Source organism: Hyaena hyaena, unplaced genomic scaffold (assembly GCF_003009895.1).
Source record: "Hyaena hyaena isolate Hyena2069 unplaced genomic scaffold, ASM300989v1 scaffold_1626, whole genome shotgun sequence".
NCBI classification, from domain to species: domain Eukaryota; kingdom Metazoa; phylum Chordata; class Mammalia; order Carnivora; family Hyaenidae; genus Hyaena; species Hyaena hyaena.
This window is the reverse complement of record NW_024082253.1, coordinates 152,020-164,954: the sequence shown is the minus strand read 5'-3', so window position 1 is coordinate 164,954 and position 12,935 is coordinate 152,020. Positions and strand designations below refer to the sequence as shown.

General features: G+C 53.9%; 1 long non-coding RNA gene across 1 annotated transcript; it reads right to left on the bottom strand.

Moving 5' to 3' along the window:
* Positions 1 to 4,223: 4,223 nt before the first annotated feature.
* Positions 4,224 to 12,663, bottom strand: LOC120226184. Its single transcript, XR_005526957.1, has 4 exons — positions 12,337 to 12,663; positions 6,613 to 6,776; positions 6,314 to 6,498; positions 4,224 to 5,448 (listed from the first exon to the last, which is right to left on the bottom strand). It is a non-coding gene; the product is annotated as an uncharacterized LOC120226184 (long non-coding RNA).
* Between the last annotated feature and the right edge of the window lie 272 nt (positions 12,664 to 12,935).

The window sequence follows — 12,935 nt, the reverse complement described above, 5'->3', positions numbered from 1 at the left end:
TTTTCCTGTGGGGAAGAGGACTCTCCACTGGCTTTGGCCAAGGGCACTTCTCCACACATTCCTGGCTCTGAGTGCCCCTGGGCTCTGTGTCTGCACTTGGGGTTGCCAGGGCAGGGGCTGGCGCCAGGCGGGGTAGACACAACCTGGAAACAGGGAGTGGCTGTGGAAACAATGTGAGTCTGGCAAACACCACCAGCCACTCCCAGGCGAGAGATGAGCTGGGTCATCACTGGGGAAGCCAGAGCCTTGGGACAGGAACAGCGAGGGGCTCACTCAACCCAGAGCCACCTTCTCCAGGAGGTCTTACCATCATGACAACCCCAATTTAGCAGCTGCAACAGGTGCGAGGTCTATTCCACTGTGTTATCCAGCACTTTTTTGTATGGTTGTTGTCATGCATCTTAGCTGTTTTCTCAGATGTTAGCCTCTGAGAAGCATCTCTCTTCTCTCCCTGCTCCCTTCCTCAGGGGACTCTTGAGCCTGTCAGCAGTCTTTGACCTCCATGAGGAGATGGCCTTCACCTATTAGTCAAAGCCTTCCCTACAGAGAGTCCACCTTAGTTAGAACATGGCACTCTGAAAAGGCTCTTTCATCAATATGAAGAAGGGACTTCCTGAGGAAACAACTTCCTTAGCAATCTGGGATCCCCTAAGGGAATTCCTCCACCATCAGTCTGGAGACTCTTCTCTTATAAGTCTAAGGGATGCATCATTGTGGTTAATCAAGGAGGGACCCTCTCCAGTGTGGAGCCTATGAGAATATGTCTCCTCCAGTAGTCTAGGTCCCTGGGGGAATGCCATCACTCTCAGCAGATGGGGCAGTCACTGTGAGTCCCTGTTCAAGAGCAGCCCCAGCCAACTGGAAGCACCAACCAAGAATCCAAGTCAGGCTTGAGTGAAGGTCAGTCATGTACTTGCAGATTTTGTAAAGGAAATGATGGCAGACATAATGATGGCTCGTGGTGTCGGTGATTAAAGGGGCCATGATACCTGCTGGTGGCAGTGATGGTATGAGCACAGTCATGGTGCTGAGAACCTCAGTGGTGGTGGTCCTACCGATGGTGTCTTTGGCGTTAGCAGTGCTCGTAATGGCAGGAGCAGCAGAGATGGTGGGGACAGTGAAAGCTAGGGAGGGTGCAGTTGTGGTGACCACAGTGACCAGGGGCATAGGTAGTGGAGGTGGTGGAGGCCTCAAACTTGCCACCACTGTCCTAGGAGGGAAGAGTCCCAGGGCAATGGGAGCACAGAATGGGGAGAAAAGATCTAGAATAGCTTGAAGGAGAATCTCAACCATAATTTAAAAGGGCAACAGAAACTGTATTCAAAAGTGGTTCAAGTTAGATCTGAAACAGGGATGCCAATTATAGAGTCCAAAGCTGTGGGTTTTACAAGCACTGAGAAATATGAGTGAGAAAGCCCACAGGACTAAGACTGTGAATCTGAGACAGGAGAAGGCCCACTTTGCTGGAGCCCCTAGCCACAGTGGGTCTGGAAGGTAGAACCCAGAGGCCTTCATGCCTCTGGATGGTCCAGAAGAGGCTGGAGTATCCAGGGCTGCCTAGAAGGGAGAGGACTAATGACCAGGTCTGCGGACTTCTCTGATCCCTCAACCTCTTTGTTTTCAACTCCGGAGATAGGGGATGGGGGAGGCGGGGCTGTGGGAAAGATGTCAGAATCAGCTGGTGAATGTGAAAAATATAAGCATACCTCCTTGCAACATTGTCCTGGGCATTCTGACTCAGTTTCCGGGGTGGGTCCTAAGCATATGTAGTTTTAATGAGCTCCCAAGGTGATGATGATACAAACACACACACACACACACACACACACACACACACACTCACTCACTCACTCACTCAAGATACTTGACCAGATACTATATTCAGCAACCCTCACCTCTGCCACTGGGCCTGGAGGTATTTATAGCCAAAGGCAATGACATCTCCTATCATCACATCTCCACCTGCCGCGCCCAGAGGGTCCTGAAGACTGCAGGTGACTGGATGATATGAGAGACCAGGGGGTGGAGGGCAGGGCTGCAGCTGGGGCCTGCGATGGTCATTTCCCAGTAAAGAGCTAATACTGGCCTCAAAGAGGGACAGGAAGTGTTGATGCCAGACATGACTCCATACCCAGCCTCCAGCCTTCCTACAGACCTGAGGGTTGTGAGCGGGCGGTGTGGGAGGTGGCGGGGAGGACATGGGGAGCCCTCAGAGGATCAAAGCTGAAGGAAGAGGAGACCGAGGCTGAGGAGGTGCTGAGAGGGAGCTGGACGGAGGCACCCAGACCCAGGCTGCTGCCCCTCTGAGGGAGCTGTGCTGTTTGCCTGCAGTGTCTTCCACTCTTCCTGTCAGGTCCTGATTCCAGGCCAGCTCCAGCCTGCCTGGTCCACGAAGCACTCCCAGGCCCCAGAGACTGTAGGACCCTCTGCCTTTGCTAAGCTCTCAGACTCTGTTTTTTGTCTTTGGGATTAGACACACCCAGGTCTTCTATTTTACCCTTTGTGAGATGTTTTCTGTAGGGGCTTTTTTTTTTTTTTTTTTTGCCTTCCCAGCTATCTCCCCCCCACCCCCCACAACTGATTTGTTTTTTCTCTGCCCCTCAGCCACCAATGCCCTTAGCATTGGAAGAGCGTGGGAGAGCATTTATTAAAATGTGTGGACTTGGTTTGAAGGTGGGATGAGCACTCAGTGGGAAGTCAGGGCCCTTGGGTTCCAGCCCTAGTCTGCCCCTTTCCTGGCCTCTGGGGTCTCACACCAACAGGAAAGACATAAGAACAGCTTCTTCCCATGTTTCCTGTCCCCTTCATCAAGCCCTGGGCATTCTGTGTCCCTTGTTCTAACACAACAGCCTGAGCCTGCCAGCAACAGAAGGATGAATCCCCCAACCTGGGGCCCACCACAGTTAAGACTGCAGGCAGAGAAGAGGAAACTGAGGCAGCCTCCGAGATGCTAACAATTCTGTTCTCTCTCCTTGATGTTCTGCAAGGGGGTCACTTCAGGTCATAGGCCTTGTGAAAAAGGACTAAGGTTGGCAAATCAGGTTGAGGGAGTGACTTGAACTAATCAATGGGATCTTCTTGAAGGAGAAAGTGAGAAAGGCCTAGGGAGTAAGGCCCAAGGATAAAAATGACTTGCTTTGAAGACAGAGGGGCCCTGAGATGAAAGAAGGGGGTGGCCTGTGTCAGAGTGACTGGGAGGGGTCTGAAGGGTGTTTTGTCCATGTGGTGACCCCACCCAGGGTCAGGTAGGGGGCGTGGGTGCCGGAGAGTGCAGGGAAGATGCAGTGGGAGCTTTAAAGTTGGCTGCCTGGCTGAGGTCCAGGGCAAGGGGGTGTTGCTGCAGGATTAAAGGTGGCTCACACACCAATGGAGCTTTTTAAACTCTTCAATATCTCAGCTGCCTCCTCAGTGGCCCCACAGGCACCTGAGGTCAGGCCAGAGCAGCTGCCCCAGGTGAGGAGGTGTGGGCATGAACTCTATTTCCCCACCAGGAAGCCACCAGAGGGTCTAAGGGATCTCTTACTTTCCGGGCCCTCCCCTCCCAGGCCCTAGTGTCTCTGCTTCCCCAGGAGCTGTGGGGAGGGGGGAGGGGGGGAGAGAGAGAGGGAGGGAGCACTCATTTAGGAAAGAACGGTGTCAACGTTGGGGAGAGAAGATTTTCCATCCCTGCCCCCTGGGAATAGAATGTACTGGTAGCAACTTCTCCATTCTAAACTGAGCACAAGGGACGCCTGGATGGCTCAGTTGGTTGAGCATCTGAATCTTGATTTTGGCTCTGGTCATGATCCTAGGGTCGTGAGATTGAGCCCCATGTAGAGCTCTGTGCTGAGCATGGAGCCTACCTAAGATTTTCTCTTCTCTCCCTCTGTCCCTCTACCCTGCTCTCACTCCCTCTCTCTAACCAGCCCCCACACCTTGCACTGGAGGAGGCCGTGCATGGAGGTATTAAGAGATAGAAGCATACACCCACACAGAGGTCATGCAAAGCCTCATGTGGAGATGCCAGGCAGCCTTATCAGGAATAACCCCAAACTGGAGACAGCCCAAACACCCAACAACAGGTGCATGGATAAACAAATTCCGGTACCTCCATCTGAAGGAACACTAGTCAGCAATAAAAAGGAATGAACTACTGGTTACATGCAACCACTTGGATGAACTTCAAGATAATTGTGCTGAGTGAAAGGAGCCAGGCCAAAAAAGAGTACATGCTGTATGGTTCTGTTTATAGAAAACTCTAGAAAATGCAAACTAATCTATACTGACAGAAAGCAAAGTAGGGGCTGCCTGGGGACAGGGAGTGGCTGGGATGGAAGGAGGAGGGATTACAGCGGCAGGAGGAAGCTTTTGGAGAGGATAGAAATGTCCATTATTTGCTTGTGGTGATGGCTTCATGGGTATGTGTATGTCCAGAAAGATCCAACTGTGCACTTTAAACAGATCTGTTTATTACAGATCACTTATACCTCAATAAAACTGTTTGAAAATGTGGTGGGGGTGGTGATCAAGATGGTGGTGAGAAAGCTGAAGCAAAAGTTGCTGACAGGTCAACCGCAGTGTGAACGAGGCCACCGTGTTCAAGTGATTTAGGCCCTTGTCTGTCCCTGGAAGCCGTGGGACGGATGGGACAGGGCCTTCTTCACCTCTGTCCCCAGCACCCTGCGTAGGGCTCGCAATGCAGCAGGCACGAAATAGTCTATTTGTTCATCTCAGCGATGACAGCCCAGCATGATAAATGCTATAGTACGAGAACCCCGGGGGCTGTGGGAGCACAGAGGAGCGTCACCATCAGACAGCGCATGAAGGCTTCCTGGAAGAAGTCACATCTGAATTGGGACTGGATGGGCAAGTAGGGTCTTGCCAGGCAAAGAGGGCTTGGGTGGGGGAGGAGTGCCCCAGTGTAGGAAACAGCTTATGTCAAGGTCTTGAAGCTTCACAGAACAAAAGGCACTAAGGGCACTCCATGTGGTGGGAAAGGGAGAAACAGGATGTCGGACTGGATGGATGGGTGGGTGGATGGATGAGTTTGTTGTGTCTCCAGAGTCACAGGGAGCTCCTACGGTAGAGTTGGTACCGAGATTGACACTGGAACGTGACAGTGGTGTCCCAGTTTTCTTCAAATGTGGGAGAGGCCTGTGCCATCCCAGCTGTCCACCTGGTCCAGTGCCCATGTGCCCACCCTGACACCAGCCCATCAGAAGCAGGGACAAGAAGATGCCTGAGCTTGTAGAGACACCCCCGATCTCTGCCTGCTGCCCCTCACCAAGAAGAGAGTCTGTGACTCTAGAGGGAGCTGAGGAGTAGCTTTCTTCCCAGGCACTGCTATGTTCTGCTGAGCTTGGGTCTGGAGTGAAGGCGGTGGTGTAAATAAGGCTGGGCTGGTGGGGGTGGGGGCCATCCTCTCTGAGCGCTGTCAGCTGCAACGACGGGGGCTGGCCCTGTGGGTCCCTGGGGGCCAACAGGAATGAAGTGAGAAGGATGCAGATTGTGCCGGGCTCTTCCCGGCAGGCCAGCTGTGCTCCCCACACGCAGGGTGGCCTTGGGCGGCACGGCCAGACCTGCCCTGCAGGCCCGGGGTGAGCCAGAGAGGCAGCCTCCCACCCTGGCTCGAGCCCACCCTGTGTGTGTGGCCTCAGATTCCCCAGCACATGGCGTGCCTCGGGCCCCGGCTCAGCCTTTGTAAGGTGCAGCCACCCACCAAGGTGGGACTCTGTCACCCATCCTGAGGATTGGGGGCTCAGTGACTGGGGGCTATGGAGACTACCTGCTCGTGGGCAAGGAGACCCCAGTGGAGTGGATTTGTCCTGACGCTATGTAGGATTTGTCCTGACACCAAGCCCTTCCCTCTGGATCATGGCTCCCATGCCATCATTCATTCTACACAGCCCTCCTCCCTAACCCCTGACACCGTCTAAAGCTCTTTTCTGCCCACCCCACTCCCTGCTCCTGTGGAGTGGCATAGCCTCTTGGCACCTCCTAGCCCAAGCCCAAGCAATGACCACCAGCCCTGCCTTGTGTGACTGAGGCCCTGGCCCAGCTGGAGCATCTGTTCTCAACTTTTGTTGATTTTCGTAACTGTCATCTGTGGTGCCCATTAGGGTTGCAGCGTTATAAAGGGGTTCTGGCCCTCTAGTTCTCCAGGGCTGACTGTTCTGTCTGATTAACCATTGGGCTCCAGGGCAAGCCGTCCCAGAGATGCTGCAGCTGCAGGGACAGCTCTTGGCTCCCTGGCCTCTCTCCAGCTTTGCCTAATGCTTGGCCAGTGGCAGGAGCTGGTGCCCATCCTCCCTCCTGAGGCCTATCCCCAGCTTACCCTTGCTCCCCTGTCTCACTGGACACCCCTGCTGTCCCATGGCCCTGGTCACTTCTCCAGTCCCAGGGAGGGGCTGTGCAATCCCTTTTGCATGGTGGCTCCACCGATGTCCACAAAGTAGGAGATTCCAGGCTCCCTTCCATTTATGATTCACAGCTCTACAGGGACCTTGCTTCCACCATGTTCTTAAAAAGGAGACAAGGAAGGGGGAATGTCATGGTTACCACCGAATCCCCTATTCCAGGGACTTTGAAACCTTTGGGGAAAGCACAGTGTGAATCCTGGCAGGCAAGAAATACCTCTGCTGGTTGCTGGCAGAAATCACATGGTTGCAGCAGAAATCAATCCCTCCCTTCCTCCTGCTTCTCTCTTGCCCTCTCGAGATGTCAGTGTTGACCAAGGAGGCCTGGTGGCCTTTGCTGCCTCTTCCCAGCTGTCTCCAGGATACAGATCAGGAAAGAAGCTTAGGAATAGAATAAATATCTGTTTTAGACTCAAGTCAAAGCTATGTCTGAAAAGAGCAAGTGGGGCTCAGGAGGCGATGCATTTGAAAAGCGGCTGGCTCTGGAAAAGCGGGCATGCAGGTTGAGACATTAATAGGCCGAGTCCACGTGTCCACCTTATAGATGGGGGACTTGAGTCTGGCCGGCCCTGATCTGGGACTTCTGAAGGCAGGGCCCTAGCATCCCCAGGGGATATGCAAGTGGCACTTCAGTCCCCTTCCCTGTGCTCTGGCTATACACACACGGACGCACACACACACACACACACACACACACACACACGCATGTGCGCACACACACACGCACATACAGACCCAGTTAATTCATGGGGTGCTGCTCCGTCTATGGCTTTAAGGTTGTACGAGTGATTTGAAGCACATAAATGATGCATCCCTTACATTCGCACCCTAAGAGGCTCGGTGAAATCTGCCAAACTACAGCAGGTGTAGGCAGAGCTGGCTGTATGGACCACTTCCTGACCTGGGCTTTTCTCTCTGAAGCAGAGCAGGTAGGCTTAAGGCCTTTGACTGGATGTTGGAGAGACCAGGGAGGATGGATAAAATGAGCAGTTGGGGGAACATCGGAGTAGGTATAAAAAAAAGGGAATTGCCAAACCCACAGCTGGCTTCTGGGTCAGCTTTCGTAGCCCAGGCACAGAGGCTGAGGAGCACAAGGCTCTGCCCCCACTCTGCAGAGCCCAGGCGTTAGACACACAGAGAGAAAGCTGGCAGCCAGGCAAAGGTCTTGGACCAATTTTTTCCACTAGTGAATCAGAGGAGAACGGTAATGGGGGTTAGGCCTGATCCCTGGTCACCTCTGTGAGTCAGAGCTGAGGTCCCTGTGCTAATCTTAGCCCCTCGGGGAGGACTTGTTCGGACTTGCCACCAAGTCCTGACCACCAAGCTACTCTTAGAGCTGACGTCACCCTGGGAAGGCCTGGCCCACCAGAGCAGGGTCAGAGCATGGAGCCAGGGTGGAGGGGGGCTGGTCTGGCGTTAGGCCTGCCCCCAGTTCACCTGTGACCTTGAGCAAGCCACAGCAAGATGAGCTCCCAGGTCCTCCCAGCTCAGAGAGTCTGCCAGACCAGGGCTGAGCTGAGGCCGGTCAGGAAGGGACCAGGGCCGGGCCAGCGGGAGGCCTTTGGGCCAGGCCTGGCCCCGCCCCTGTCACAGCAATTGCTCACCAAGAACCTGACTCCTAAGGATGGACAACAAACGATGCCTGGGTTCTGGGGCCAGGTGCACCCCAAACTTGTTGTGTGATTTTGGACAAATTGCTTCCAGAAACCCCTTTTCTACCCTAGAGGCAGTACAGCTAATGATTTAAGGCATTGCATTTTGAAGTCAGGCTAACTTGGGTTGGAATCTTTGTTTCCAATGCTTAGTAGCTGGGGTAAGTCATTCAACCTTACCAGGTCTCCGTTTTCTTGCCTGTAACATGGGGCCAAGAACAGGACTTTCCTGGGGGGATTTTTGTGAGGGTTACATGAGCTTATGCTTGTGAGATGCTCAGCCCCAGTCTGTCACATAGAGGATATTCAGTAAACCCTCGCTACTGGCCTTAGCAGCTACTACTTCTGAGCTTTGGTTACATTCCTTCATAAAGAGAGATGGCACCATGGGTGATTTCTGAGCCCCCGTCTCTAAACAGCAACTGTAGCTTGCACAGTGAGTCCAGTAATGGGGCTTGCGGGGAGTGAAAAGCAATGAGCTGTGGAGAGGTCCCCAGGGCTGTGGACAGGGGGTTTGAGATGCAACAGAGGGATCGCAGTTAAACACAGGGGAGCTCTGGGAAGCTGGCTGTGGGGGCCGAAGCTTAGCCGGGTTCTGGACCTCAGGGTCAGGGGGCCCCAGGCGAGCCTCTGGTGTCTGGGAGGAAGCCTTGTCCTCGCACTCAAGCTGATACTCAGTTTCCCACTGAATTCCAGCAGGATGATCTTTTTTTTTCATGCTGTTTCCCCTGGTGGTCTTCTCACCGTGGTCTTAACCACAGTTGTGTCAAATGTGTGTTAAAAATGCTGCTATTAGAAAAGGTGGGTATGACTCTTTCCCCCCCTTTCTCTAGCATGCTGGGGTATGTGTGTGTGTGTGAGAGAGAGAAAGAGACAGACAGACAGCGACAGAGAGAGACTCAGAGAGAGACAGAAAGGAGGGAGGGAGAGAGGGAGAGAACAAGAAAGGTTGCATCTGTGATCTGAACTGACAGATATGGGCATCCTTGCTGTCTACCAGGGAAGCTGGAGTAGCCACGTGGCTGTGACCTGATGCTAAGGCAAGGACATGGAAGCCCAGAAGGGCTGGACCCCATCTCTAGTCTCCTACCCTGGCCAGAAAGGGCCTCCTTTCCCACCTAATACCAGGACCTGCCCTCCACCAGTCGTGGAGGATGAGAATGAACAGAAGCTCTCTTTCCTCTGGGGGAAGGACCACAGGGCAGCCTGGGTGTGGCCGGGGCCAGGGCAGGAGGAATGGAGGTAACCCCTAGTGGGAAGATGTGGCCATGTGGAGGCCCTAAAAGGAATATGGTGCCTGCGAGGAGTGAGGGGCTGAGTCTGGAGCATTTCATGTGTGAGGGCGTATCAGACTGCCTTCTCCCAGTGAGGAGGGTTCTGGAACATTTGGAGGGCCTGGGTGCCTGGTGGCAGAGACCGGCCCTGCAAATCTGGGAAGCAGGGAGCACAGCGAAGATGATGAGCATCCTTTGTCTTGTTGCTAAACGCTGGGGTCTACAGAGGCTGCTATGGAGGGAGGGGGGAGGGCCAGGGGCAATCCCTTGACATACAGCGCTTTGACTCTCAGGTCAAGGGAACAGCTGTGAAAGCCACGGGCACATCTGGCTGGGGCTGGGCTGGAGGGGGGTGAGCCTGTGGCCGGCAGGGAGCCAGGGACGTGGTGGAGACAGATAGGGCCCCTGTTTACTGCTGGGCGAGGTGTTGCAACAGGAAGAGGGCTGGGGGAGGAGGAGGCAGCTCAGGCGGAAACAATTTATCTGGAGCACGAGGAACAGCTGGGGAGGGAGGCCAGCTCTGCTGCTTTCCAAGGCCAAGTGGGACGTGAGGAAGGGATGCCCAGTGCCAAAGCAGCCAGCAGTCCCTGTCTCGTGCCCCCCACCTTCCCTGCAGCCTTGGAATCCGGCCCTGCTGTCGTCGCCCAGAGCAGAGCCCATGTCAGCAGTCCCCACTCCCAGGCCCCGGCTTGGGGCTACCCTTCCCAGTGGGACAGCCCACCAGACTGCAGGTTTTATCTGCTGCTGAATGTATACTGCGCCAGGCATCGCGCGTTCCTTTCATCTGATGACTATGTGAGATGGGTGTGTTCTCCACTTTCCAGAGGGGAAAATAGAGAAGTCATAAGCAATTTGTCCAGGGCCGCACGAAAAGTCGGGGCTGTGGAAGGAACTTGAGCCCATGTCTGTCTTATTTCCAGAATTACTCAGATGGCCCTGGGCACGTGAAGGGGGCCTGTGGGCCTGCCCTTGACCCTGTAGGACGGCCTCTCCTCCTTAGCCTAGCCCCAGGACCCCTCACCTCCACACAGTTCACAGCCCACTCCCAAGAGGCTGGCGGTCCCCACAGGCCAGGGTCTGATCAGGGAGCCCTGCCTGTCATCTGTGTCTCCTAAGTCTCTGTGCCCACAGCCTGACACACAGAACAGTGGCAGCTTCTGAGTGAAGATTTCTGGGGCACAGGACTTCTCCTGGACCTCTCCCTCACCCCTTGAGGTGGGTTTCCAGAGTGAGCTGGACACCTGTGGTAGCCACAAGACACCGACTTCCCTTCTGAAGGAGACCAGATGAGATGGGGGGTGGGGCAACAGAGCAAAGTGGGTACCACTTAGAAAGACCTCTTGAGTTACACCCGTTTGTGAGATGGGGAAGGAGAGAACTGGGGAGCCCTTTCAAAGCAGGAAGGGCAGACCTAACCTCATCCTCACTTTTAAAACCCACCAGTTGAAAAACTGGAATGGAGCCTCCAGCCTCATGTGCAGCTGATCCTCGGGGAATGTCATTTCCCATCCAGAAGGATGTCACACAGCCTGCCTCACTTTGTGCCCTGAATGAGACTGGGACTTCCTTCAGGTCAGTGTCTTTGTCTCCGACTTGTGTGTGTCTCATTCGCGGCAGAGGAAGTAAAATGAACAAGAAGCGTGTGTGTCCCATAATGAGCCACACAGTGTCACATTCAGCCCTTGTGACAATCCTATAAAGCAAGTGTAACCGCTCCCATTTTTCAGATGAAGAAACTGAGGCCCAGAGAGGAAGGGACTGGCCCAAGGTCATATAACCAGGCAGTAGCTATGATTCAAATGGTTGGGTATCAAGTACATAATGTGTATTGGGAACAATAAGTAATGCTGCTGTAATAAATAGCCCCCAAATCTTAATACGACAAAGGCTTGTTTTTCCCTCACTCAAAGTCTGCAATTAGACTCTTCAGGGCACCTGTCTTCCATTCTTGTTTCAGGCTGCTTTGTTCTAGGACTCTGTCGTCTCTTCATTCACAGGGTGGGTAATGGAACAGTTCACTAATGCACTGGTCAGAACTAGCCCCATGGTCCTGGTCTCCTCCCACCCAAGGCAGGAGGGACCCATTGTATGCAGGTGGAATGTTGGCAGGCTCCACTGTCTTTCCACAGCCATGCGTGATGCTCGCCTGGGTCCAGGAGTCCGTGCCCCCTGGGCACAGTGCTCATCCTGAACGCCCTCCAGGGTCCCTGGGCCCTACACAGCTGAGCTCCCTCGGCTCGTGTGAGCTTGGGGCTCAGACTCAGGTGAGCGGGAAGAACTCGATGATATTATTCCGACACCTCCAGGTCCATTTGAGTTCGTACTTCCTCAGGGGCCACTTCTCTAGGTAACGTTCTGTGGCCCCACCCACTGGGATCCCTTCGAAAGCTTTTTCCCTTCACAGTGTCCTCCAGTCTCTTCCCTGCAATAGCGTGGGCAGCAGGCTCCTCCTGGCACAGACAATACAGAGAGACCTGAGGGGAATGACAAATCCAGCCCGTTGCCTCAACTTAGCTTGTCCCCGGACAGACTCACCATCACGCTCCTGGTTCAGTCTGCTTTCTCCCTCGGCTCAGCACCGTGGCTGTTTCTCTGATCCCCAGATCCCTGGGAAGGCACTGTTCTTTGCATCCGGGCTCCAGGTCTCCCCATGTGTCTAGGACCGAACTGGGCCCCCAAGCACCTCATCCACATTCAAAGCCTTTGCTTTTCCTGCCTCCAGAATTCCGCTAAATCAGGCTCTGCTCTCCCCTACGGATGCTGGCACAAGAGAGGCTGTTTCTACTCCTCCATTGAGGGAAGATGGGGCAGAGACCCCACAGGTGTGCTGGGCGCCTCAAAGACCTTTCCCATACGCTCCATACAGGAACAAAACCAAACCATGTGCTTTCAAAGAACCTCCAGTTGCCTGCGATTCAAGTCCCTCTAGGGTATTCGGAAACTTAATGAATAATTATGTGCAGTGCCTAGCACGGCATTCAAAAAATAGTAGAAAAACGTACATCGCAACATTACCTTTAAAATCTCTGGCATGGGATGCTCTCCGGACCTGCGGATGTGACTGCTTGCATCTCTCCCTGAGCGCTGTGCCCCACAGCAGACCTGGCTGGGGCAATCCCGACAGCCGCTCTCCCCTCACTGCCCTTTTTCTGTGTCAGAGCCTGTCTCCCTCACAGGGGCTGTGAAGGCCACATGGCTGTTCCCCCAGCCTCCCTTGCTGCTATGACAAGGACCTGTGACCTCATTTTGATCAGTGGACCTGAGGGCTTGGGGAAAGTTTTCCTCTCTACTAAACTAGGTCCCTGAATGGAAACTCTGCTCTTTTCTGGCCAGAAGTTAGCATCTAGAGGTAGTGCCTAGACCTCCAGCAAGCCACTTTGTGACCACGAGAAGCTGAGGTCAGCCGACCAAAAGTACAGATGAGTCTTGCATCATTGAGTATGTGATTGAGCCAGTGAAGTAACCCTGGGACCGCTGAACTTGTTGCTACTTTCAGTGACGTGTTCTGCTACCTTTGGCTGAAATCATTCTAACTGAGACACATCTCATAATCAACAAATCCATAAACACACTCACCAGCTCCTTCCCAAAGTCCTCTTCCTCTGAAGTTCCCC